The 23,944-nt window shown below is 46.4% G+C and overlaps 1 long non-coding RNA gene across 1 annotated transcript; it reads left to right on the top strand.

The window, feature by feature from the left end:
- Positions 1-3,569: 3,569 nt before the first annotated feature.
- LOC132362418 (uncharacterized) lies at positions 3,570-15,866 on the top strand. Its single transcript, XR_009502367.1, has 4 exons — positions 3,570-3,709; positions 12,941-13,042; positions 13,782-13,928; positions 15,724-15,866. It is a non-coding gene; the product is annotated as an uncharacterized LOC132362418 (long non-coding RNA).
- Positions 15,867-23,944: the final 8,078 nt, after the last annotated feature.

The following is a 23,944-nucleotide window of genomic DNA, read 5'->3' as shown; positions in this document are numbered from 1 at the left end:
CTGGACCCGAGAATAGTCGAGAACCGTGCAGCCTCCTTCCCAATGGGTTCCTTTTATTTATTCATTTTTTCTAAATATTTGCTGAATATTGGTCATGCTACTTTTATTTATTTATTTTTTAATTAATTATTTATTTATTTATGGCTGCGTTGGGTCTTCATTTCTGTGCGCGGGCTTCCTCTAGTTGTGGCGAGTGAGGGCTACTCTTCGTTGCAGGGCATGGGCTTCTCATTGCGGTGGCTTCTCTTGTTGTGGAGCCCGGGCTCTAGGTACGCGGGCTTCAGTAGCTGTGGCACGTGGGCTTAGTTGCTCTGCGGCATGTGGGATCTTCCCGGACCAGGGATAGGACCCGTGTCCCCTGCATTGGCAGGTGGATTCTTAACCACTGCGCCACCAGGGAAGTCCCCCAATGGGTTCCTTTTAGTCTTCACTTCTCCACATCTAAGGAAAGACTGCCTCTGATCCATTTAAACACCTGCTCAGAAACATCCAGTGACTTGTCACTGCCAGAAAAAAGCTCATCCCTGAGACTGGACTATGGGGTCCTACCCCATTTGAACGTGACTTTCCTCTCTGTGCTTATTTCCCTGACTGCTCCTGAAGGGTTCCATGTATTTTGCTGAGTGGAAAATCTGCCACAGTCTCCCTTCTCAGCATCTCCGTGTTTCTTCCTATGCAGTCCCCTCTGCCAGGAAGGGGCTCCCCGCGCCCCACTAGGATCCTACCTATTCTCCCATTCCAGCTTAGCCTCCACCTCCTCTATAAAAGCTTCTCTGATTCTTCCAAACAGAAACAGTCTCTCAGACTAAAGGCCTTTTTTTAATGTCGGTCATGGCCACTGTATTGGTCATCTGTGTGCACACCTGTCTTCTCCCTCAGTGAGGAACATCTTGAGGGCAATTGCTACATCTATTGTCTTCTCATGTTTCTCATGACCCAACACAGTCCTGGCACAGGGGAGCTGCTCTGGAAAGGTTGGCTCAATCCACTGTCCAGTAAAGTTCCTGTTCCCAGTTTGGGGAAGTTGAGAGTGAGGAGTTCTAGCATAGAGAGTGCTAAGGGGTGAGAGCAGCTCTTGGATGAGTGCCTGTTGATACTGTAATGCAGACACACCTCTAGGGGGCGCCACGGTGTCACCAGCCACACACCCTTGATCCACTCACAAACCGTTCCTGTGATTTTCTTCCTGAGGTCGGCTGTTCCCTGGACTAAGGCAGTTTACAAGGTCTCCTGGCCTTCCTTCCTCTGGCTCTGCAAGCATGATTAAAGCCTACCGCAACTCAGGTGAAATACAGCAGCAACAGCAAATGTCTCTGTGGGGCTCCTTTCCGGCAGGAAACCATGAGCTCATTTGAACTGGTCGCTCCCCGTTGCCCAGCTGTTCAGTAGCTCTGGGTGTGAGGCTGCGGCTTTCCGCCTTCACCACCATCTCTTGAACCGAACCCTCCAACTCCTCCTCTCCAAACCCACCCCACCACATGATCCTTTGTCAAAATTATGGCTTCTGGCAACTGAACCTCTTTAATCTCTTTTCTAAGGACTAATTTTCCACTGAGCTCTGAAAAAGCATGAAGATAGTAAATAGAGCTGTAGACATTTTATCAGAAAAAGACAACCAGCTGAAACTTGCTTATAATTAATACACTTTTACTTTTTTATATCCACCTTGCTTACAGTAATTTATTCATACAGTAATGAATAAGTTGAGCACCTACTATGTGCCTAGCATTTTCTCAGTAGTTGCAATACACGGTGAAGAGACACAAAGAGGCAAACATCCTGCCCTCATGGCGAGGCTTAGGGTTGACAGACAATAAGCAATGAACTTAGGAAATAAGTAAATTACATCATTTACCGTGGACCAGAGGATGGAGCAAGAATTCGGGGTATTGGGAGCTCTGCGACAAAGTTGCAGGTAGTGAGGGCAGACTGGGTGGAGGTGGCGGGAGAGCCCAGCGGGAAGCGGGGAGGAAGAGCGGCAGAAGCAGAGGGAATGGAGAGCAAGGACTTCAGGCAGGATGTCCCGGGAGTGTCTGAGGAACAGCAGGGGAGCCGTGAGGCTGGAGAGCAGTGAGCGGGGAGCGTAGATGGAGGTTTGCATGATGATAGCAGGAGTATGGCCTCGTACACCACTGTAAAGATTTAGGGATTTTTATTTTTATCAGAGTAAAAACCATTTTCCTTTACTGTAGTAGAAAAGAGGGAGTGCTTTGAGGTGCCTGCCCTAACCAAACACAGGACATGTATCTTCACTCACGATAACGACTGTCATGTAGAATGACCAGTTCTGCAAACACGCCATGCTTTAGCCCAACCCACAGGTATTCTCAGGTAACCCCAGAAGTTAGACACGGGAAAGAAGAATGAAAGTTGCTGGAGGTGGAGAGAGATTTGCATGTCCAGCAAAACATTTACTAAGTACCACAATGTGCAAAAAGGGCTTTCTAGCAGAGAGAGCTGTTCAACAAGAGATGTTGCACAAAAAAAGGCACAGTCACAAAATGGTTACCTAAGTGCTTAGGAGGGAATGAGAAGGAGGTCGCAAAGACCAGCATTTATGGCCTCATGTGTCTATGCTCCAGAGCTCTGTCTAGGAAATAAAAAAAGCAAACTGTAAAGGAAACAAATTCATGACTGTCATTCCAGATATTACAGAAAGCTACCTGGATAGAAGTCATGGCTACAGAATCATGGTGGAGACAGATATATTGGCAAGCGTGAAGGTGTGGTTTGTAAATCAAGAAGTTATGACTACTTATAGAAATTAATGAAGCTGGCAGTGAGGTGATGTGGAGGAAGGACATGTGACTGAAGGTAAAAGGCGAAAACGTAGATGACAGCTAACCTGCCCAGTTCCATCAGTTAAAAAGAAAACAACGTGGGCTTCCCTGGTGGCGCAGTGGTTGAGAATCTGCCTGCCAATGCAGGGGGACATGGGTTCGAGCCCTGGTCTGGGAAGATCCCACATGCTGCGGAGCAACTAGGCCCGTGAGCCACAACTACTGAGCCTGCGCGTCTGGATCCTGTGCTCCGTAACAAAAGAGGCCACGATAGTGAGAGGCCCGCGCACCGCGATGAAGAGTGGCCCCCGCTTGCCGCAACTAGAGAAAGCCCTCGCATAGAAACGAAGACCCAACACAGCCAAAAATAGATAAATAAATAATTAAAATTAAAAAAAACAAACAAACAACGTTTGCTTACAATTTAGCATATTATGCTTGATAAACTAACCAGAAATTCAGAGAGAAGGCTGATGCCCTTATTTTGGCATGTTGCTTGGAAACTGTCATCCTTACTTGAATGGGTGAATTTTAAGGAGGAGAAAAAAAAGTGCTGCAGAGCCAGTCTTGGTTCTTCCTTCCTGCAACAAATAGCACGGGGTGCTGGGTCATATTTCTAGCATCAGTGTGGGCAGAATTGTGAAGGGGGTGATGTGTGTCCTGAAACTTTATACTCTCCCAGTTCCCACTTCCTTAACACTCCCACCTCTTATGATCTCACTCAGCATCACAGGGAGCTGCCTCCTCAGCCTGTCAGCCTCTGCCCCGTCCCAGCCGAATCCCCAGGAGGTCAACAACATGAGAAGCTGACAAGACGTCAAGGGAGATGTAGGTTGAAAGGTGTCCATTGGACTCAGTGACAAGGAGCAAGAGCAGTGTTCACGGAGCTCGTGTCCAGCTGCATTTGGGTTGAGGAACGAGTGAGAGAGGTAAGGAATTGAAGCCGGTAAGTGTAAGGAATCCAGATGTGAAAAGAAAGCCATAAGAGGAGGCACTTGAATTTTAAGACAGGAGCACATAGAGCATATTTAAATGTTAAATGTTAATGGAAAGGAGCTAGTTGCAAGGAACAGGTTGATGGTACAGGAGAGGAAGGGAACAATCAATAGCACAAGGCCCTGAACCAGGCTGGGATTTTAATACAAGATGATTAATGGTCCTGCCCTGGTGTTTGGCCTGTTGCTGAGATCCAGCAAACACTTGCATGCGGGGAAATGTTTCTGGCTGCCCCCTCACATTCAAGAATCTTAAACATCACCATTAAGTAGGATCTTGAGCACTGGAGCCGTTAAACAAATCTAAGAGAAATGGCAGGTCGTCTGCATCTAAAGTTATATGATTGTGAAAAGACTCCCTGAGCTCTAATACGTGTGTAACATTTTCTTAATGTTCTCGGAAGTCTGTGACTAATATTATGATAAACCACTCTAACCATTTCTGAAAGCCATTTCCACATTAACATTATCCAATTGATTTTCATTATCTTGGGAACATTCTTTTCCTCTAAAGATCTATTGCATCTGCTCTGCCTTTAATTGTTTTAAAAACAAACGTCATCTCCAAGCAAGACGCTTACAGAGACATAAATTAGTTTGGCCCAAACCCAGAGCTCTATGTGATTTCAAGACAGCTCAGCTCTGACCAACAAAGACCTGAGCTAAAGAGATATACTGGTCAGCATTGCTGTTTAGTTATATCAGTGTTAACAGTTTAATTTTCAAAGAGAATCTCACAGAAAATGCAGGTGGGAAACAATCTCCTGGAACCATCCAAATGGGGACTCTAATTAGTCCTGGGATTCATATTCCCATATGTTGTTTAAATCTTGTGAGCTTTGAATGCTCCTTACCTCCCACTTAAAAGTAAGCATGCATAATAAATAACCCTCGCACGATGGCAACCTGGGCAGCTTCATGGGCACGCTCGGACTCAGAGCCCTGCCCTGCAGTGTGGTGGAGAGATGCCGTTCCAGGCTGTGAGTAACCGGCAGCCAGCGATGTGGGGCACAGTGATGGAAAGTAGAAGACTCTTAGCAATCAAGTAAAGATTCAGTACTAAAGTGAGCATTGAACAACTGCATACACAGGAGCTAAGAATTTTCTGAAAATTAGTTAAGAGTCTGGCAATAAAGAGGATAATAAAATCATTCATGGCACACAAATGAACACCAGTAGAACCTGGCAAGTTTAAGAGACTCCCAGACCCAACCAGAACAGACCAGAAGAGGAGCAAGTCCCTGGTCACAGTGGACCAGATGTTCTCAATCATTCCTTAGTGACAGTGCTTTAGACATTGACATGAGACCCCGCTGCATGGTGAGTACAGCTGTCGACACTGACACTACGGTGTGTCCCATGTGGTTCTCATTGCGCCGTGGATCCAGCATTCCCATCTCTCCTGTTAAGAACCTGCTCCAGCTACTGTGAGGACTAACAGCAATGGCTGGATTGAGTGCACTCAAGCTTGTTGTTTCCGACAAGCTTCTGTCACTTGTATAGAGTCTGCCTTATTTCTAAGTGTGTTACATGTTACACTAGATATTGATTTCCATTTTTCAAGAGAAGGCTTTCCTCCTAAAGCTCAGTGAAGCATTTATAATTCTTTTCAGAACACCATGTTTTTATACCTACAAATAATGTCAAAGCTGGGTCATGTTTCTTTATGGGTTCAAACATGATATAGGCCAATAAAGAAGGCAGTTTCATTGTATTAACAGTGGCCTGGGCTCATAAAGTGGATACTTCAGAATAGGCTTGATCTGAGACTAGACTGACTCTTATTGCAAGAGGCTTTTCTAATTTTCTTAAAGCATTTTGCCGGTCTGTTAGATAAAATACTCCCAGCTATTTGGTTTAGGAAAGTACTTGGATGAATCTCGTGTATGTAAACTGTTGCTTTGGTTTGCACTTCGGTGAAGGTCATTGATGGTTTGATGTAAATGTGGTCCGTCCACAGCCACTCATGTTGGCGACTCAGAAGCTGCCTGACTTGGTGTGAAGCACGTCATGCCAGACCCACTGAATTCTCTTAAGTGGAACTATATTTAGCTCTGAATTTTAGAAACAACTGGACCTGGAATCTACTGGAAGCATATAGGATAAAGAGGCAGCCCAGAGGGTTCCGAGTGGACTACTCAGAAGACCCTGATACCAGACTGCCAGAATCCATCCTTCTGCTTCTCTGGCATTGGCCAGGGCTTTCTCTGAAAAGGATTTGGCTTGTGTTTTAGACATAAGGGCAAAGCTGTCCAAAAGAATGCAAAAAAATTATCTTGATTTGGGTTCTTCCAGAAGCTGACCCTGAGACAAATTTAAATGCAAATTTAAATGACCCTGAGACAAATTTAAATGCAATTTTAATTTGATGGCTGAGGGGCTTCCCTGGTGGCGCAGTGGTTGGGAGTCTGCCTGCCAATGCAGGGGACACGGGTTCGAGCCCTGGTCTGGGAAGATCCCACGTGCCGCGGAGCAACTGGGCCCGTGAGCCACAACTACTGAGCCTGCGCGTCTGGAGCCTGTGCTCCGCAGCGGGAGAGGCCGCGATAGTGAGAGGCCCGCGCGCCGCGATGAAGAGTGGCCCCCGCTTGCCGCAACTAGAGAAAGCCCTCGCACAGAAACGAGGACCCAACACAGCCAAAAATACATAAATAAATAAATAAATAAATAAATAAATAAATAATTAAAAAAAAATCCACCGAAATCAATTAAAAAAAAAAAAAAAAATTGATGGCTGACACTAGGAGCCCAGGTAGGAAGTGGGGAGGTGAGATGGGGAGAAGAAAGAGGCCAATAAAGGCTGTGCCTCAGGCCTGTTGCCACCGGGGAACCAGGGCTCAGTCCTGCCTGGGATTCTGGGGACAGTGTGCAACACACATCAGTCACTTCACCTCGGGAGGAGGGCAGCGAGGAAGCTGGGATATTGATCCATCAACTCCCCATCTTTCATTGGCTCAGGGCTGCTTCCTGGAGCACAGGTGCCTGCAGCAAGGAAAAGAAAGTGCTCAGGCAGAGAGTGGCAGGTACTGGCAGTCAGGCAGCCTTGGCGTGCAGCGGAGATGCTGGGGGGTGTGGACAAAGAGTATGTCTGCATCTTGGGCCACCAGATGAGTGGGAACCAGGTCCCTGAGTGGAGAGAAAAGACCCTGTTGTAGTCTGTTCAGGCGGCGGTAACGAAATTACCATAAACTGGGTGGCTTATAAACAACAAGCATTCATTTCTGACGGTTCTGGAGGCTGGGAGTCCAAGATCGTGGAACCAGCCAGGTGGGATTCTGGTGAAGGCCCTCTTCCATGTTGCAGACTGCTGACTTCTCTCCGGGTCTTCGCAGGGCAGAAGGGGCTAGGGCGCTCTGTGGGGTCTCTTTTAATTAATTTATTTATTTATGGCTGTGTTGGGTCTTCGTTTCTGTGCGAGGGCTTTCTCTAGTTGTGGCAAGCGGGGGCCACTCCTCATCGCGGTGCGCGGGCCTCTCACTATCGCGGCCTCTCCCGTTGCGGAGCACAGGCTCCAGACGCGCAGGCTCAGTAGTTGTGGCTCACGGGCCCAGTTGCTCCGCGGCATGTAGGGATCTTCCCAGACCAGGGCTCGAACCCGTGTCCCCTGCACTGGCAGGCAGATTCCCAGCCACTGCACCACGAGGGAAGCCCTGTGGGGCCTCTTTTATAAGAGCACTAATCCCATTCATGGGGGCTCTACCTCTCAATACCACCTCCTAATACCATCAGATTGGGCATTAAGATTTCAATATATAGATTGTGGAAGGACACAAATATTCAGACCATAGCAGACCGACCCCAAGTAAACTGCCTCAACTGGAGAAAGCTAAGGAAATGGTACTCCTCCTCCTCCTCTCCTTCTTCTTATTCCTCTATACCACTGTACACCCACTCACGTCTAAACGTTTTTAAATGGACAGTACCATGTTCTGGCAAGCATGTGAAGTAACCAGGACTCTCTCACATTGCTGATGGGAATGCAAAATGGTACAGCCACTTCGGAAGCCAATTAGCAAGTTCTTATAAAATTAACATACACTTACCATATGACCCAGCAACTCTACTCCTAAGTTATTACCCAAGAGAAAGACCTAAAGATACACGTCCACAAAAAGACCTGCAAGGCAGCTTTACTTGTAATCTCCCCACACTGGAAAGAACCAAAATGTTCATCAACTGTAAACTAATAAACAAATTGTGGAACAGCGATTCAATGAAACACGTCTCAGCAATAAGAAGAAATGAAATACTGATAAATACAACAGCATGGATGAGTCTTACAAGCATTCTATTAAGTGAAAGAAGTTAGATACAAAATGACGTTCTGAAAAAGGCAAAATTATAGGAACAGAAGGCAGATCAGAATTTGCCAGGAGCTGGGAGTGGGAGTGGAGTGAACTTTACTGTGTGCAAATTATACTTCAGTAAACTTGCCTTAATAAACACTGAAGATTTGGGGGTGGGGTGGATAGCCAGACAGTGGCAGGAGAGTTACTGGATCAATTCCCGCCTCGGGGGAGTCAGAGAGAGAAGATAAAGGGGAGACCCCCTTTCTAGAGTGGATATGGAGCACTGACTGGGGTCCTCAGAGACGCTCTCTTCTCACAATTGTCTCTTTCTAGACGGTTTCCCACCTTAGCAGAGATGGGATGGGTGCTCCAAGGGCTCCTGAGATTCCTGAGGCTGTGTGTCCACAAAACTTCCGACCGGCAAACTGAGCCAGTCTAGGGAGGGTGCCAGGAGAACTGCTGACCGTGGTTCCAGCTCCAGCTCTGCCCATAAAACTGCCAGTCCCTTAGTCCCTTTACCCATGGAGCCTGTGTCCTCATGGCAACATGTGCAATTCTTGTACTGGATGGCTTCTTTCAGGGTGACTCCAGGTTGGCTGTGGACAACATGAAAATCGGCTTGTTTCACGTTCTTTGTAGTGATTTCCACCTACTCACGTGGTCATTCGTGTCATAGACTGAAAAACCTGGGAAAACTCAAAATGAATGGAAATGGGGGTCTCTGGTCAAGAGTCGAAATTTTTAGGGTCACAGATATTCTTAGGTTGCTGTGAGCCAGGAAACTCAGCCGGAAATTTTGTGTTGAATGACTGTGTCACTTATTTCCATCCTGCCTCTGACCTGGACTTGAGTCGAGGGAGGAAAATGTAATAGTCTGTGACAGTGATTGCCAACAGGGAAATGTCAAGAGGAGAAAAGAGCTCCTGTAAACAGCAACACAATTTTCTTAGAAAGGAGGCAATTTGGGAGAATTTAGTGGAATTCCAAAAGGATGATTGCATGTAAATCTCTATGTGGCTCTGGGCATCGCATTTCTTATCTGCACCTTTGTGTTATCTTCTCATAACAAGCAGAGATTATAACTGTAATCTCCTAATGAATACGCGTTTTTCATGCATTGTAACCCTTCAGTTAGATGTTGCATCTTATCTATTTAACCTAAATTCAGTTTTGCTGGTTATATTTGTAGGTAGCACAATATTGAAATACAAAGAGGCTTTTCCAAATATACAACCCTGTACAATTGCTTTCTTTTGCTGCTTAAGTTAATAGAAAACTATTTTGCCTTCTGTAGGATTTGGGGTTTGTCTTACTTTATCTTTCTTTCAGTCTTTCACGAAGGTGAGTGAGACAAGGTATTTAAAACAGTGCACACTGAAGATGCAAGATCACTGGTCTGACAGCAGCTCTGCCTGGTTCACTGTGTTCACACATTTGACAATTAATCTCCCTTTATGGATTAGAGAGGGGGAGCCCATCCTTCTCAGCAAGTGATCCTGTGAAACTTCCATTTGTGGGATAGGTGCATCATCACAGGAGATGGGCAGAAGTGTTCTTGCACAGAGGAAAGGAAAAGATACGTAACTTCTCACATTACGACAGAGGCTTGCTTTAGAAGGAGAGAAAGAAGGAAGAGAGAGAGAAAAGGAAGGAAAGGGAAGAACAAATTTTGAGGGAGATGAGACCCAAACATCTGAGGTACGTCCACAAGTAAATTTTATTTGGAGTTACAGATTTGGAGAGTAGCATTCTTCCTTCATAATCTTCTATGCTTGAGTACAAATACATAAAAATCTCCCTTTAAATGTGTGGGTATGTGTGTGTTAATAATAAAAAAAAAAATCTCCCACTCTCTTACCTCCTCATGGAACAGAGTAAAAGCAATATATGGTAAGACCCACTGTGGCGCCAGATCCTGCAGAGTAGAGAAGTACTGATTTCAGAATTGGGGGCCTAAAAATAAAATTTGAAATTAGGAGGCTTAAAATGTAGCAATGGTTGAGAAGTATGACAGCTGAAGAATTTGCAAAGACTAATGATTTGTCAGAAGTAGAAGGATAAATAAGAATGAGTTGTTTGCTTGCATTTTTCTCCTTTCATAATGACAATCAACAGAGTCACTCACAAGATAATGAGTAACTTCAAAGAAAGACACAGATATCTGAGTTTGCAGCTCAAGCACCTAAGACTGCAAAGAACCCTCAGAGAAGATAAAACAGTGCTACGTTCTCTGGAGAAGAAGGTGTCCAGTTCTAGGGCATTGAGGGTGGCAAACTTTATGGAAATGTTCAACTCATGTAAATGGTACATAGAGCAGACTTGTCTCATACAAGTGTCTCATTGTATTAAAAAAACGAAAACTTTTTTCTGTTTCCATTTAAATTTATTTGGTAGGGCCAATTCCTTCCCTGGAGCTGGGTATCACGTGAATTTCCTGGTCACTCTCATGTTATACAAATCCTCCAGGTATTCTAAATTTCAGCACAGTATTTAGAAATTACAAGCCCAGTCCCTGTAATAATCAAAACTATGAACTTGATTTAAAACTGAGGCATCTCCCCACACCAAGCTTGGGCCATAATTCACTGTTATGAGTGTCACCCTCTCGTACATAGCCTGGCATGTATTATTGCTGACTCTCTCATGGGAGCTAGAGACCCTTCCTCCCTGACCCCTTTGCCTGGAACTGCCCCTTGCAGTCCCCTTGATGTGGGTGATTTATTCTCATGATGTGCCTTGAACTTCGGAGGTTCACCTGTAGCTTCGTTATGCTGAGGGAACTTTGCCCCTCCAGGTGGCCCTCTTGAGCAGGGCTGAAGTTGCCTCTGCCCACGGCTCACAGCTGGTCCATGGGAAGTCTGGTGGGTAGGCGCTGCAGGATTAGGCCTTTCCTTTGTAGCTGCCCCTCACCCCTCCTTCTACCAGCAGAGCAGTCATATTTTGCCATTTCAATTTGATAGTTAGATGTCAGTCCAGTGTGACTACCCCCCCACCCCCAAACTGCAGGGGGAGAGTATTACCCTTTCTGGTGAAAGCCCAGCACCCTTGCTTCCAGGTGAACAGGAAGGAGGAAGGAACCACCATCCCTGGCTTCTAGGGCTGAGCTGGGGCTCAGAAGTTTCCGTCAAATCTAGCCTCCAGCAAAAGGCTTCACACACATAGCCATGGAAACCTCTGCTTTTAAACCCATCCCGATTTTCCAAGACAATCTCCTTTACTAAAGCCAACTGATGATGGACTTTAATTAAATCTACAAATGTCTTCATAGCAACACATAGGTTAGCATTTAATTGTGTTATGCTTGACTGTAGCCTAGTCAAGTTGACCCGCCACAAGTACCTACATCACAGGTCGTTGTAAAGCTTAAGTGACAGCTGTAAATCACTTAACAGTGTCTGGCGCACAGTAAACACTCAAGTGTTAACTATCATAACTATTACTTACCAGCTATGTGGCTTTGAGCAAATCATGTAATTTGTCCAATCCTTGATTTCTTCATGGGTAAAATGAAAGCACTGGAATAGAAAATCACAAGTGCTTCTTTCGTCTCTTCATGTCTATGATTTTTGGCTGCATTAAGGGAGAGGAGACTAAGCGAGCTGAGATTGGGAGGGGAAGCAAACTGGAGTGAAGTAGGGACAGAAAAAGGAAGAGGTCGTGGCATAGGAGGAAGAATGTAAACAGTAAGAAGATTCCTAAGCCCCACTGGACACGGGAACCTTGTAGTGAATAGACCCTTCCAAATGGTGTTGAGTAGACTAGCCTGGGTCTATAGCCACCCTGGTTCCTAGGAGCCCTGGTCCCTAGGTGCCCTGGCCTGACCCCGAGAGACTATTATCAGAAATGGCAGTAAAAGCCCAACTCTTCTGCACTGTAGACTTATTCAGGGAACACTCTTTGAGGACCTACTGTGTGCCAGGCCTAGGCACCCACTACGTGACATGACAGACCCAGGGGAAGCTGGCTCCAATTCCTCATTACCAGGAAACACTTCAATAATCACCTTTACTCTTTCTCAGCGTCATCTCCACAAAAAGTGTTATTTTCACTTGAGGGCCCCCAGGTTATATGCCAATCTGGGGGCCTGGGGACAATTTAGGCAAGCACTCAATGGTCCCACTTCCACCCAGTATGAAGGTGCTCTCAACCTTGAAAGATAGCACCGCCTAGTACTTTACAACAGAAACAGTTTCAGACATTTCCTCAGAAGAAAGGATAAAGCTATTCTGCTCCCTCAGAAAGCAATAGCTAAAGCCAAGTCAAAATGAGGGAGAACCTGCCAATTTGTCCCCTGAGAATAGCTGAGGTGCTTGGCCATATTGATAGTCTTCAGTCAAGTCCCCTTGTCAGAAGGAACGATGGAACTAGGGTTAAGGCAATTGTGAAGGGCCTGGAGAAGGAAGGAAAAGCAGTCTCTTGTGGACTCCTAGAGACGTTCTATTAATGGCAATTCCATCCAAGAATGTACTTCACACGACGTCCTAGATAATGACAAGCTGGATCTTGCTTAACCTAGCAAGACAGGGTGGGTTTCTGGTATTTGGGAAATAGCCAGAAAAGTGTGGCCGCCAGCAGACTGAAGATTTCCCATCTTGGCTCCTGTTCTGTGAAGCTCCAGGTTCCAGTGTCCATTGTTTTAGGGTAGTTTTTCTCAGAGCAGTATGACTGATTTAGAAAGGTAAAATCTAGAAATCCCACGATTTGTTTTTTGCAGGTATTCTTTTTAATCTGTTGCCCTTATATTTGCCTCCACTTTATTGTATAGTACTGACTTACAGAAAGAAAATTGTCACCAAATGGTTTTTTTGTAAATAATATTGTAATTCTGTAAATATTAATGGTGTGTTGTTATTGTTGTTATTATTTCTGGTTTCAGATAAGGAAGTGCAGGCATTTCATCTGAATCCAACTCTAATATTATTTAAACAAGACTATAAAGCATTATTCCATAACAACGAACTTGATTCTCTCCTCTCAGGTGAGAAAGCAGATTTTAAAAAACATTTTTATATTTTTAAATATTTTATATATCTACATTTTTTAGCACATATTTTGGGTTTGAGCTCCCTTTGCACAGCTGCCTAGATAGTCTATGTGGAGTCAAGGCAGGAATCCTGACCCTAACTTTACCCCACGGCTTCTAAGGCATCTTACAATGAGTCACCGTGTTCCTTATTTGCCTCATCCTGGACAAGGAGTTCATTGTTCCTCTGTTGCAAGTACAATGTAATCCATTTATAAATAATTTATATTTACATCACACATTATAAAATACTGGATATATTTTGGGTTTCTACTTACAGTTTTAGGATTCTTATTGCAAATGAATTAATTGCATTTTCTCCTTTTGCAAGGTTGAGGTGAAAACTAATGACACAGGTAACAGATTATTTTCCTTTGGTAATTAGAAAGCCTTTAGCTTCATTATTTAATCCCCAAGGACAGGGTAAGTGATTACTCTGTATGAATGAATTGCAGTCTACAGTTGCATTTTAATTAAAAACTTTTCACAATATGAGAGATTTGTTAAGTAAATTTTAGCAACACAAATGCTTGAGGACATAGGAATTGTTTTAAAGATTTCTATAAAATTATTAGTGTATCACACTGTGATTCTCACAAAATTTATCTTTTATTAAATCAATTTACAAAGGGAACACTATTTTCCCATAGTTATATTTTGGTGATATTTATATTCTGATATTTTTGTTCTGCAGTCAACAGATCATCAGATGTGTAAGGAACTGCCCCTTTGACTTGAGAATTCCACTTCTAGAAATTTTTCTCAAGGAGGTGAGGACCAGGAATTCGGTGTTTCTGGGACACATTTATCCCGTCGTATATTTGGGGGCCTCCAAGGACTGGTGAGTGGACTTATAACTTCAATTTCCCCATGCTAGGCCTTGTTACATGTTGTGCTGTGGAAACTCCTAAGGGCACTGTAACAAGTGATAAAATCACATCTGGCACTGGTTTTGGTGAGGCGTTTTAATCAAATGCAGGCCAGATTAAATCTGTTCTGCAAGAGACCCGGTGCCAATTTAGCTGTTACATGATCAGTGAAACCAGCTGAATTGTTAAAGGATGTAGAGGCTGCGATTAGAAGGCGGGTAATTGGGTAACTGTCTGTTCGCAGGACAAGCCAGATCTGTATTGATCAAGAAAGGAAAAAGTCTGAATTGATTAACAAACCTTCTCAGCATCAGTAAACTAATGGTTGGTTCTAATGTAGTTTTGCTTCTGTTCCTCAGCAAGTGGCCAAAAATAGCTCAGCGAGGGGCTATGGAGAAAGAGAAAGTGTTTATAAATCAGGAGCTTTTGCTGTTGTTTGGGGAAACCTGGTAATGAGAAAGTGGTAGGATTTCCGTCCCAGGCAAAGAGTGTCTCTACCCCTTGGACACTGTACAGTAGAATTCAACACAGCTTTACACTGAAGCTTCAGTGTTGGATCTGTGTCTCCATGTTCTGCTCTGAAGTGATTTCTGCTGGGAGCAAATGTGTCGAGAAAGAGAAAGCTTTCTGGTATCAAGAAACCTGTCACTCAGCTGCCGTGCCACAGGGGCTCTCAGGACAATTCCTCCACAGGGACCTGACACCCGAGGCACGTCCTCTGGGAAGCTGACGGGATTGATACATTGGGAATTCTCTCCCTCTTCTTGAAGCAAAATACACCCAGGCCCGTGCTCCCTCTTCCCTGAGGACAGGGCACCTCACCACAGAATGGGTAGACAGAGGTGACATCTGTAAATTCCCTTACTTTTTATGTCCCCATTAAAGAACAGGGGAAACCCTGCCCATAGCTGTCCCAGAGAAGGTTGGAGAGCTGAGACTGCGTATGGACGTGGGTCCACAGCTGAGACCTGAGGGCACCGGGAAAATGTGGGTCACTCCGCCTCCTGCCTTGGAACAGAGCACCTGCAGACCTGCAGTGAGCCGGCTGAAGATGTGGGCAACCCCCTGGGTCTTTCCCTCCCACAGCCCCCCCACTGTTGAAGAAGTGGCACCAGTGCTGGGGGCCCTGATTACACAGGTGAAGAGTCTCACTGAGGGCAGGAAGCCGGGAACAGAGTAGATACTCAATCTGGACATGACATGGCATCTGACAGGGAATGAAGAATGTGGAAAGCACATAGACAGTATCTCTCTCTCAGTGTCCTGTGACTTCTAGCTCATGGCAGTAAAACCAGAGTCAGCTTGGTTTGGTCCAGAGAACAGAGGCAGCTCCAAGGTTGATAAAACCTAAAACAGTAACATTTTATTCTAATAGAAGAATTGGGATGGAGATGGCAAAAAATAAATAAACAGGTAAATCGGGGGGACTTTACTAGGTTGTTTCTTTGTGGGTTTAATGCCAACCACACCAAAACGTATTGCAAGCGTAGCACTTGGTTTTACAAAGGACCTCCTAATTTGAATGCAACTGGGAGAGAGGTTCAAAAATTCCTGGACCCAAAAGTTCTGAGTCTTCATGAGTACTGAGTCCACAGTTACCATCCCCCTTCTCCATGCCACTGTTCGTCCAGTCTTCACTGACCCCAGACACGCAGTGATTTTGCCTGCGCTCGGGGAGACATCCTCAGGCATTTGCCCCGTGTGTGGCCTCTCCAGAGTGTGTGCTTGCACAGCTGTGCTCGTGGACACGTTTCTCTATGTGCACAGGCGACAGCAGCCATGTCCCCGCCTCTGCTCACTGCGACCACCAGCAAATCCACCTCTAAAGCTGCAGAGAGGACTGTAGATGCAGAAGAGCTAAGGCGTCACGTCACAAACAGCACTATCTTCCCAGCACACTCCAACCTCCCTCAACAGTAAGCAGAAGCTCTTGGGGCACCTCCATTAACCTTGAGGAGCTTGGAAATGAGCTCCTGAGCCTTGTCTGAGTGTTTTTAGTGTCTCATGAAGGAACCTCTGCCCTCTATGGGTTTAGCCTTCACAGCACACAACAACAAGCATATTTAATGAGCGCCCCAGCAGTGAGTGTAAATTACAGCAAATGCCCTTTTCTTGCTTGGGTTGCTGCTGTTTTGCTTTTGGAATATTCAGGATTCTAGCAGTGTGAGACACAGAATTTCTTAGGAAGAATTTGTATAAAAGGCAGGAAGATGCATGTTGTAAGTACAGATAAGGGTTTTCATTCCAACTTCCAATACTGGCATCCATTCTTCTGCTAGGTTAAAATTTTGGGCTACTCTGTTTACATAAACATTCTTCCACCTCCCTCGTAACAGGAGACTCATGTATTTTCACCAGCTGTTGTCAGTAGGCAATCAACTGCATTAATGCCTCCGAGGTGGGCTAGTGGAGATTGATTAGCTCTGTGACTCAGGAGATAGGCATGAAAGGAAATGGATGGCTAATAGCAGCAGAGGGAAGCCACAAGCAGAAACCAGCTCTGTGGGCCATCATTGTTCAGTGCAGTTAGGCAGGAGCACCCTTGAAGAAAGGCTACCACTTCCTGGAGGAGTGAGGAAGCCCACTGGGCCCAAGGCTGGGGTAGGGAGGGGGTGACATCAAGTCAGGAGCCAGAACCAAAAGTGCTGACCACAGAGAGCCCTCGGGAAGCTGGGGCTGGCTGTTGGAGACATGGGACTATGTCAGAGAGAGGACAGAGAGGAAGGGCGGCAGCAACGAGGGGCCTAGGTGAGGGTGCTGCGGGGCAGACTGGGCTGTCCGTCCAGACAAGGCGACATTCAGGAGCTGGGAGCAAATCCCCCGTGGGCAGGAGGGGCCCCGGGAGCCCCGTGTCAGTGTGGACCTTGTTGAACAGCTCCCCCATCAAGTGATCCCCTTGGGTCCGCACTGTGCTCCCACCTCCAGCCAAACAGAAGGCAGAAGCCAAGCCACTTCTCTCACTGGCTGTGGGGCAGTGCGGCCTGCAGTGCTGGTGGCCGGCCAGCCGCTGGAAGACGAGGACTGATGTTAACACCCATAGATTTGTGTATCACCAGCAACCTGGGAAATGATTCTCAGCTTACTGGATGACTACCTTTTCCAGGGCACACTTGTTCCCAGGTGACATAAAGGGATGGTGGTGGTGGCCCTCAGGACAGTGACACTTCCTCTGCCCCCCGCCATTCCCCTGGTGACAGATGGCAGCAGCCTTTGGAAGCCATGTCGTTGGAGACACCCCAACGGGAGTCTCATTTGGGTCGGGGGGGGGTGCTTTATCCTGTCCACAAGGAGGAGAGGGTGCATAGAGAAGGATGTTCAAGTCATATTGGGAGTGGGGAGCTCTGGAAGCTTTCTTAGAATTGTAATAAAGTGCATAAAAGAGACTTCTTAACTCTATAGACCTATGTAACTGAGGTGGAAAGAGCATTAGGTTTGGAGCTGGGACATACTTGCAGACATCAGAGCTGTGAGTTAGTCACTTAACATCTTTAAGTTTTTGAGGCTCAGTTTCTCTGTCTAGAAAATGGGCATAATAATGCTTAATTTTCTTCTTTCACAGGATGACTCAGATATTGATGAACATGGTGATGATGATGGTGTTGTTGGTGACAGTGGTGATAGTAAGTAATAGGTGTCACTTACATGTCACCTACCACGTTCCAGGCAGTGTTGTAAGACATCTATTGGTTCTGTGAGTCCTCATATCCCTCCTGTGAGATAGGTACCCACATGATCCTCCTTTTACAGAAATAACGGGTTAAGTGGCTTACTTGCCCACAGCTGTACAGCTAGCCAGTAGTAGTAGCAAAGCAGAACCGAACCCTGCACAGCCTGGCCTCAGGGCCTCTTCTCATCACCTTATGCTGTAACTTTTCCAGGATAATCTATGTGTAACTATCTTGGAAATCCCTTGCCTCCAGAAGGCAGGCATTTAGCATGTGTTTCATAAAGGAAGGCTTAATGAAACATTTAATGGATACATAAAGTGCTAAAATCATATAAGTAGATACTGTCTTTATTAGGACTAGAAATTGGGCAGGTCTGATCCCTACAATCAAGGGACAAAATCTGAATTCTGCTCAGGCACCAAAACCGTCAGGTAGGAGATGAGAGCCTGGCCATGGGGGGCTGCAGGCAGGACGTGTGTGTGTGTGTGTGTGTGGTGTGTGTGTGTGTGTGTGTGTATACGGGGTGGGGCTGGGGCCCGACAGCCCAGCACTGGGTGTGGGAGCGCATTGGTGGTGCCTGAGAGCCAAGAGGGAGCGCCCAGGCCTGAAACCCTTTTCTTCAGCTGGCTGGGAAGGGGGATTTTTCATTCCAACAGGCCATTGGTTCTGATTGATGGAGAGAGTAGCTTCCGCTAGGAGAAGCTGACAAAGGCAATTTACGAAGGGGCGAGAGAAGGAGCAGTTGAGCCGTGCGCTGCCTCGCCGATGTCGCGGGCACAGTCCCGCGGGCCTTGGCGCAGCCCGGCAGGCACGTGTCAGCGTGCGATGTAACTGTTGTGGCCCCTGCTGTTTTACTCCTCCTCGCGGACCCGGGTCAATGGCCAGCCGCGCAGAGGCCATCCATCACCCCAGGAGCAGGCTGTGAGTTATACGAGGCCGAAATCCCGGCGCCGACTCCGCGGACAGCCTCCCTTGCAGAGTCTGTGATGGGCGTGTGGGCCGCTCCACGCCCGCGCAGGAGATGCCCCTGGGAGGGGACTAGGGTCCAGGCCCAGGTCCGAGACCTTGCCCACAGCCTAGCGGCTGCTGATACCTTTTCTGACGGGCAGGAAATGCTGCAGAAGGGCCAGCTTACTCCCGCCAAGAGGCCTTGTTTGGGAGCACTGTGTATCCCAAGGACCCTCCATCCCCACAGGGTTTGTAACCTATTTTGGTCCACCTAAAATGATAAAGAAACATCGTTTATCCCATCTCCTCATTCAGTAGTGTTCATCCCTACCTCAGTGACTTCTACTCCCCAGTTGGGGGAGGTGGCACCTGAAAACAGAGTCACTCCCAGCTCCTGCCCCTCCGTCCGTCTACGCATCCCATCAGTCATCAAATTCAGTAGGTCTTGCTTCTGCATCTGTGGTTTCAAACGCATCTTGTGGCCCACAGGAAGGCATGCATTGTATGTGGCAGCTCAGCGTATCATACAACACAATCACACACACACACATACCTGAAACAACCGTTTCAGGAAGCAATACCTACCCATCTTAGACGCAAAGTCCTCTGGTAGCATTTATTTTTATTTATTTATCTATTTATTTACTTTAACAGGAGAAAAAAACAAGTTTATTAACATTTATACCTCCTGTATACATGGGAGCTAGCCAAGGAAACTGGGTAAAACTCCCCTCTGGTAGTTTTTATTTAGTTCTATTTCATTAAAACAATTCTAGTCATGACTAAATTTATGCCCACTAATCAGTCAAGACCCATAGTTTGAGAACTACCATCCTAACAATCTCTCGGATCTAATCCCTCTCTCCATTGCCACCAGTAACACCTAAGCCCAATGTCCCATCATCTGCTGTGTGGATGACCCCAACAGCCTCCAAACTGTTTGCCCCTTGATCACTCTTGCTCTCCTTCAACCCACTCCCAATCTTGACACATAGCCGCAGTGAAATTTTCTGAAGACAAAGTGTGATCATGCTGTTTCCATGGTCAGAACCCTTGTTGCTGCTCTATAAAGTTCAGCTCCTTTACTACACTCCAGCCCCCATATCACATGGCCTCCACTTACCTCTCTAACTTGTCTTTGGTCATTCCTCCCTCACTCTCTTCACACCGGTTGTCTGAACTTCTTCTGTGTCCTTGAACTTGCCATGCTCTGTGCTGGGTCGGAGTCTTTGTACAGTCGTTGTTTCCTCTGTTTGGAACACTGCCTCCCTTCCTTCCACTTAGTGTAGTGGTCTAGGTCGACAGTCAGCAAAGGTGAGATGTCAGAACTTCCTTGGAGTAATGTAGAAGAAGGATTTCAAAGACTTGGGGATATAGGAAGAAATGTTACAGTAACTTAATCATGTGCTACTGGCTTACTTGCCCCTATGTCCCCTGAAAGATCCACAGGACACCTCCTTCACCACGGTGTTGAGTGATACATGGGTAAGGGAATGTTTGCATGGTGGATACTGTTGGTGCCAAATCCCCTTCATGAGGCTGGAACATCTATCGTCAGCTGCTCTGAGTCCTGGCTACTGCCTTCTCCATAGAATTCCCTTCCACCAAACAGAAGCCATTCGACTGAGAGCTTACACCACTCCCATTGCTCTCCTAAGCAGGCAGAGGCCAAAGACTGACGGACACAAAGAATCTAAGGCAGGTCTCCTTTGCCCTCGGGTGCTACCAGCTCTGTGGTGCAATCCATACTTCAGCACTGGGGACCAGGCTGAAACTAGTGTCCAGCCAAGACCTCCTTGTTTAGTTTTCTTCCCCTGCTCTATCCTGCTTCTCTCACTTCCCTTCTCCTGAGACCACTCACCAATAAATTATTTTCACAAATAAACCCTGGCCAGGCTCTGATTCTAGGTAATCTGAGCTATGACAGCTCACAGCTTTGAAAAGTACAGAGATGGCTATCCTCCGAGGACCAGGATGAAGGTGGAGATGCTGACGTTGAAATAGCCTCCTTGGTTTCAGTGTGGATGTTTAGATTCCTGGGTAGGAGAGGCCAAGGAGCAGCAGTTATCTGCCGGGGGCAAGGTTGGCATGGTTTCTGTCATGGGCAAATGGCCAGATGGCATATCAGAATGGTTTGATCCTCAAGGAACTTTGTTGGTGACTGACTAGTCACAGAGTCCCTAGAACTAGGATGGATGGGTGGCCCACTAAGGCACTCCTGAAATTGTGGAGCTGAAAAAAGTCTGCGCCTCAGAATAAAAGCTAGCTTGAATTATCATAGAGGATCAGGCCCCCTCCCCTGATTCCCAAGCCTGAGATGGTTTGCAGATCTGAAACTCCCTGAGTGAAGGGGTGTGGCATAACCTTGAGGAAGGACCTAATGACAAAGTCACAAAAATGTCCTCTAAATCTCCCTTTTAGCCTTCTCTAAGGGACCTGCAGACTTTCACCAGGGTAACTGTATACTGGTGGAGGGAAATGCCCAGCCGTCTAGGGGATCATTGGTCTTGGCTCTTACAATGCCAGTGTGGTCTACTAGACAGAATGTGAGGTCAACCTGGAAATGGTGTTTTGGTACAAGTTCATGTTTTGGTCCATGTCCACCTCAAAATGTGTCTGATGGCTCCATTCTACTTCCCAGGCACTTGAGGGTGTAATTAGAAAAGAGGAAATTAGCAACTGGCAGAATCTCTCTATTGGCTCTCTGTCCTGTGGAGGAAGGTTTATTTTTTAGGCAAGGAGAGTAAAAGCCCTTGGAATAGGTCCCATTGTACCAAAATAGAAAACCAAAAGCATGAATTCTCAAAGGCCAGCTGTTTACATGCATCATTTTATCTAATGTGCTGACCACCCTGTGAAACTGGCATCATTAGCATCATCTTATATATGAGAAACCTGAGCTGCAGCAAGATTGAAGAATGTGTTCCTAGAAAAACCTCCGGTTCTCAGTTCCAGGCTTTTGCTACCCCAAGGTTGTTGTCTGGCCCACTGTGGCCCCATTTCCACTTCCCCATATCATAAATGTTCAAGGCTCTGGATCTGGGTTTTGGGAGTGGCAGGGGGCTTCAGAGAAAATGCTGGCCACCTCTGCTCTCTGTGTCCCCGAGGCTGCACAACGAATAGCAAGGCAGCCTTGAAACAGGATGGAAAAGCACTGGGTATCATATTAGTTATAGCCACTCGGCTGTCACCTTCTATTTCAGCTCAGGTAATCTCAGAAATTCTAGACATGAGGCAGCCTCCAGTGAAAACTACTTGTATTGTGGCAGACTTCCTGTTACAGACTGAATCGTATCTTCAGCAAAATTCATGTTGGAGCCTTACCCCAGTGTGACTGTACTTGGAGATGGGGCTGTAAGGAGACAATAAAGGTTAAGTGAGGTCATAAGGGTGGGGCTCTAATCGAATAGAACTGGTGTCTTTCTAAGAGGAAGAGATGCCAGAGCTCCCTCTCCCCCCACCACTGAAAGGCCATGTGAGGACACAGCGAGAAGATGGCCAACTGCAAGCCAGGAAGAGAGCTCTTACCAGAAACCAAATGGACCAGAACCTTGATCTTGGACGTCTAGCCTTCAGAACAGTGAGAAAGTAGATTTCGTTGTTTAAGCCACCCAGTTTGAGGTATTTTGTTATGGCATCCCTAGCACCCTCAGACACTGTCCTTAGCCCAGCCATGCTGTTTGGCCACAGAGGCTGCCTGTCTGTCAACCCCCGGCAGACAGTTTGTCAAGTACTTTACTCCTGATTCAATTTCTAGCAAGAGTGGTGCTGAGAACTCGTCTTCTTTAATAGATCTTATTATTATCATGAAAAATTATATTCCACACTTACCTTCTGCTTGAAGACTGTGAGGACTGCAGTGAATTTTTCACTAATGCATAATTAATACACACTGATTCAATTAGTCAGAGCCCTCCTTTTTCTTGCTAAAAAAATTTACATTTATATTAGAAAAGCAGGGAATGTGAGAAAGGGAATAAAAATCCCCCAGCACTTTTCAGATCCTTTTCTCTCTGCTTTATCAGATGTGTTTTCTCTCAGCCCCTGAAGTTTTTCAGCTCCAAAATGCTCCAGGGCACAAAGGTCTGTCTGCTGTGACTTTGCCAGGGGATACCCTCTCCCAAATCAGAAATCAGCCTGTCAACCTAGACACCCCCCTCTTCACACCCACACTCAAGCACCCCTCACCTTGTGCTTATTCTTCTTCCTAAACATCTCTTCAGCGTGACATTTTCCCTCTAGCCTACAGCCCTCATCTGCTCATTCCTGGACCTTACAAGACTTTCCAATCTGTCTTTCTAGCTGCTGTTCCCTCCCTTGAAGCCACTTTCTACACTGTTGCCAGCAATCATCATTCTAAAATCCCTTCAAGAGTTCCCTATAGAGGAGATATGCTTTTTGCCTTTCAGCATCTCCTACCCCCCAGCTTAGGGGGTGGGCACATGACCCAGGTCTGCCCCAGGTTACCCCATCCCTGCTGACTGGGTCATAGATGCCCAGCCAACCCCAGCAGAGCTCATCCAGATTTTCCCCCGGGAACTTTTGCTGGAGCTGTGAGGAAAGTGGCATCCATTTCTTTCTAAAATCGTTAATCCCCAGTGATCCAGCACTTGAGGATCGACTACGTGAGAATGACCAAGATCAAGGAAATCTGAGCCAAGAGACAGAGAGAGGGAAGGAAATAGGGTGGGATGGAAGGGAGGGGAGGAGAGAGTGATGGTTTTGCTGTCATCTGCAGCCCGAAGTCTGGATGAACATTTCTTTATCCTAGAATGTAGCACCCTCCCCAGGAGTTGGCCCTCTCTGCCTTTCCCTCCTTGTCCCTTACCTCCTCTCCATCAGGCCCCCATCACACAACTCTGCTTCAGGTCTCCTGGGTGCGATGTTTGATTTCAGGCCTCCATGTATTTGTGCTGCTGTTCACCCTGCCAGGAACATGGTCTCCCAGTCTCTGCCTGGCTCACTCCCTCTTCTCCTTCTTTCAGACCCAGTTCGAATATCACCCGACAGCTCCCTAACCTCCCTGCTGCCACCATGCATGAAACCCTCATCTGTGCTCTAACACTCCAATGACTGGTTCTGTTATTGCATTTATTCAACCGTAATTGTATCCAGTGGGTTGAGGACGGGGATGCTGTCAAACATTCCACAATGTACAGGGCAGACCCCACAACTAAGAATTATTGGACCCTAGATGTCAATAGTGCTGAGGTTGAGAAACCCTGTTATAAAGTGAGTGCCCGGGATCCAAAGGAAAAAGAGTCTGACTGTTGCCGTATCAGAGTTTTCAGCACCAATGTGAGATCTGTCCTTAAAAGACTGTCTTCGGAGTCCTGAGGAAAAAGGAATTTAAGAGGAATTTAGTCCTAGAG

The sequence above is a fragment of the Balaenoptera ricei genome, chromosome 3 (genome assembly GCF_028023285.1).
Source record: "Balaenoptera ricei isolate mBalRic1 chromosome 3, mBalRic1.hap2, whole genome shotgun sequence".
NCBI classification, from domain to species: Eukaryota; Metazoa; Chordata; class Mammalia; order Artiodactyla; family Balaenopteridae; genus Balaenoptera; species Balaenoptera ricei.
Note: the sequence above shows the minus strand (reverse complement) of the source record. Positions and strands in the feature narration are given on the sequence as shown.